This window comes from Octopus bimaculoides, chromosome 11 (assembly GCF_001194135.2).
Source record: "Octopus bimaculoides isolate UCB-OBI-ISO-001 chromosome 11, ASM119413v2, whole genome shotgun sequence".
NCBI lineage: Eukaryota > Metazoa > Mollusca > Cephalopoda > Octopoda > Octopodidae > Octopus > Octopus bimaculoides.
The window spans coordinates 21,704,869-21,709,025 of NC_068991.1; the positions used below are offsets into that span (position 1 = coordinate 21,704,869).

Genomic DNA, 4,157 nt, shown 5'->3' on the forward strand with positions numbered 1-4,157 from the left:
TATATATATATATATATATATATATATATATATATATATATCTAGATAGATAGATAGATATATGCATATATATACTGTATACACTCTATACAAGTATATCTATCTATCTATCTATCCATCCATCTGTCTATCTGTCTGTTTATCTGTGCGTGCGTACGTGTGTATATGTGAGATCCCCGAGCCTACGTGGTCGTTTGACCTACTAGTCATAGAAGCCAATTCACATTCAAATAACACTTTTTTTTATATATATATAAAGATAATCTGACCAAAAAGGGAGATCATTAAGTGATTGACTTGACAAACTAAAAAGACCAACCAAATCTCCCGCAAATCATACTCCTAAAAAATAGGAGGGCACACGTAATATTATAATCCAACTGTATACCAAAAGTAAAGAAAACGGGTGGTCGCCTTTGGTCATAGGTTTGCTCGCCTAGTACTGCCCTAGAGCTAAACAACAATAAGAAGGGTATTTTGGATATTGTAATCCTTCATATACAAAGACTAGATGGTCAAGGCTGGACCACCTTTTGACCATAATTCTACTGGAGCAGGGCTGATTTTATGCTGATATATTTCGCTCCCCCCTCTCTCTCTATCTATCTATTTCTCTATCTGTCTATTTATCTATCTATCTATCTATCTCCAAATTTCCTTTATGTCTCTTTCGTTTTTTCTTGCTTTACAATATTCTTTTCCCTATGATTCGACTAGACCCCCCCCCAACTTCTCTTCTTCTCCCAATCTTTATTAATCTCTTAAAATTCTTTCATCCTCTCTCTAATATTTCGTTCTACTGACTTTCCCTTGCCCCTTTTCTTCTCTCCCTTTCTCACTGACAATTGCGTTCTCTCTCTTTCTATCTCCTATTCACTCAATCTTTGGGCGTATTTTTTTTTCCTGTATTTCCCTTTTATATATTTCTATCAATCTATTTTCCTTTTCTTGTCTCCATAACTTCTATACATCACCCCCTCCCTCTCTCTCTCTCTTTCACTCTACACACCTCTCCCTTAAAATATTCCTTCTTTCTTTCCATCTCCTATTCTCTAAGTTACGACTATCGATTAGCCTATTTTTCTCAGTCAAAACCAATTCCTTTCTTTTTATCTCTTCTTTTCCATCACACATTCTTTTTTTCTACTTTTATCGCCCCAGTATTTTCTATCTATCAGTCTGTCCATCTATCTGTCTGTCCATCTATCTATCTATAGTTGTGTAGCTCTGGCATTAATCCCAAAATTGTTTGGAGTGATGGGTTAAGGCTTGAAAATAGATAAAATTCTTATACTGTATCAGTTCCTATGCTGCAAAAATTTCCTAGTATGTTGCAAAATTTTCCCCATTCACCAGTTGCTAAATCTATTACAACAGAGTGATTTATTCTCGATGGAATAGTTTTAGTGTTTGATCCTTGCCGCTGTTTGAAAATGGTAGAGAGCGATCTATTTCTAGCAGGAAAAAATGTTTTAGTAAAACATAACGTTTACAAATAAAAGGAAGGTGCGCAATGATCTTTTTCCCTTACCTTTCTTGGCAGAATTTAAGCTAATGATTTATATCGTCACTAAATGCTTTAATATTGTATATTTTATTTGTTTCAATCATCGGACTACGGTTGTGTGAAGCGGGAATGACAAACAAAAACACATACATACATATATATATATATATTACTTGTTACAGTTCTTCGACAGTGGCCATGCTGGGGCACCGCCTTGAAGAATTTTTAGTTGGCCTTAATATTTTTTTTAAAGTCTAGTACTAATTCTATCGGCTACTTTACCCGAACCGCTAAGTTACGGGCCGTAAACACACCAACACTGGTTGTCAAGCGGTAGTGGGACACACAGACATCTAAATAGTAATAATAACAATAATCCCTGATTGGAATTTATAAACATTTAATGCATCACTACATGCGTTTCCACAAATCACATGTCTCTTAAGATCACAGTCCGTATTCTTCTCGCGCTTTTCCTTAGCCTCCACGGACAGTGGAACATCAACCACCTTCTCACTCTCTTGCCTTTCCCTAGCCTTCACAGGTGGTTGAGGACAATCCGTGGTGCTATAAATTCATAACACATTCATAGCGACACGGAATCCTCACTTCCACTCTGACTTTCAGCTTATTTTTTAAAGCCTGGTACTTATTCTATCGGTCTCTTTTGTCGAACCGCTATGTTACGGGGACAGAAACACTTCAACACTGGTTGTCAAACGGTGGTAGGGACAAACACAGACACATACAAACACAGCTGTATATATATATATATATATATATATATACGACGGGCGTCTTTCAGTTTCCGTCAACCAAATCCACTCACAAAGCTTTGGTCGGCCCGAGGCTAAAGTAGAAGACACTTGCCCGAGGTGTCACGCAATAGGACTGAAAGCGGAGCCACGTGGTTGGGAAGCAAGCTTCTTACAACACCGCCATGCCTAGACATCGTCCGGGTATTTCCACCCCAGAATGACTGGAGAGGAAATAGCCACACAGTATTTGTTCACTACAATTCTATATATTTTGTATATTGCCTCACCTATGTTAACTCTGATAGTACCGATTAGACTAGTGGTTCCCAAACATTTTCAGGCTAAGCATTTTACCCGTCGTATTTATCGATACTGTCAGCTCGCCGCCTTGTTTAGGTGAATAATGTTGGTTCTTCACATAGCTGTCACGGATGAGCTGCGTGTGTGTGAAGCACATTTGTTGTGAAAGGTTATCACTGCAAAGTTCCAAACAGTTAATTAAACTGAAATACCAGAAGGTTTGGAGATCAGGGAGTAATGAAATGCAGTAAGAAGTTGTAATGTGAGTGTTGTGTCGTCTAAGCAGTGGTCAGACAATCTAATGGGAATAGAAAATAGTAATGGCTGAGTTTCAATGTAAGATGAGATTATACCATACGACACAAAACAAAACTGGACACAATATATAATCGATAACAATTAAATCAGAGAGAAAACTAAATACAGTTTTTTTACGATAGATTTCAATGCTTATTTTTTCATAGAAGAATCGGTAGAGCGTTGGACAAAATTCCCTACAGCATTTATTTTAGATTCTTTATGTTTTAAGTTCTAATCCTTCGAGGTTTAATTAATTTTTCATTCTTCCAAGGCCGGTAAAAATAACCAGTTAAGAATTGTGGTCAGTTTAATCAAAAATATCCATCTCTTCAAAGCTGAGGCTTTGTACCTATAAAAGAAATCGATCGCATTTCTTACTCCAAATTTGTGATCCGTGTGCCTTCAATCTTTAGGTGTCCATTCTGACTGTCATTTTACAAAGTAATCAGTATCCTCTGAAACTTGGTCGATTCCGCAAGGACTAAATAGTGTGAACACTTAGGAGTTGAGACAAAGTCTTCTCAAAGTCGATCACAAAGTTTGGAAAGCAATAAATAAATAAGCAAAACACAGGCAAATTGGCAGTGTCAATAGAGCGATGGATGAAATGCTTTGCAGTATTTATTCCAATTCGTTCCTTTCTACTCCCGTTGGAGCCAACTAATTAATTTTTTTAACTAAACCCTTTGAAACTTCGGATACTGGTAGAATGTGACAAAATTTTGTATTTTAGAAGTTATTTCACAAATACGAAATAACTTCTAAAATACAAAATTTTGTCAAAAACGTAAAGAGTAAACCCTGTTCTATGTGAAACATTCTACCAGTATCCGAAGTTTCGAAGTGTTCAGTTAAAAAAATTAATTTAAAAATCTGTCCGTCAAATTGAATAGATTCAGTATGAATTTATTTATAGGATAGAGAGAGGAAGTTCACTAGAGTTCGCTACAAATGCATTTATATAGTTGGAAAAAACACAGGGTTTCGAAGTGCTGATTTGATCAAGTTTTGAACAGGAACGTTGGTCAAAGATGACGTGACTGGTTGCAAATTAGTAGGTGCTCGGGAAAACAACAGGACCTTGGGTTATAAATTAGAAGAATAAAAGATACGAAAACCTTGCACATACACAAATTTTAGGCGAAGGTAAAAAATCCGCACACCTGGTGTTTAGGGTTAGGGTTAGGCCGAAAACGGGTGGTGTGAGTATTCTTTACCTCTGCCCAAATTTTATATATATATAGGGTGGTCGCTAGAAAAGCGGAAAAGGAATGACTTCTGCCCGTACACCC

General features: G+C 36.8%; 2 protein-coding genes across 2 annotated transcripts in view; one reads left to right on the forward strand and one right to left on the reverse strand.

Annotated features, from left to right (window-relative positions):
- The window catches only part of LOC106878232 (serine/threonine/tyrosine-interacting protein), a 42,193-nt gene that overhangs the window by 37,407 nt on the left and 629 nt on the right, over positions 1–4,157 (reverse strand). The gene's annotated exons all lie outside the window — the stretch shown is intronic.
- The window catches only part of LOC106878231 (UPF0669 protein C6orf120 homolog), a 26,632-nt gene that overhangs the window by 1,986 nt on the left and 20,489 nt on the right, over positions 1–4,157 (forward strand). The gene's annotated exons all lie outside the window — the stretch shown is intronic.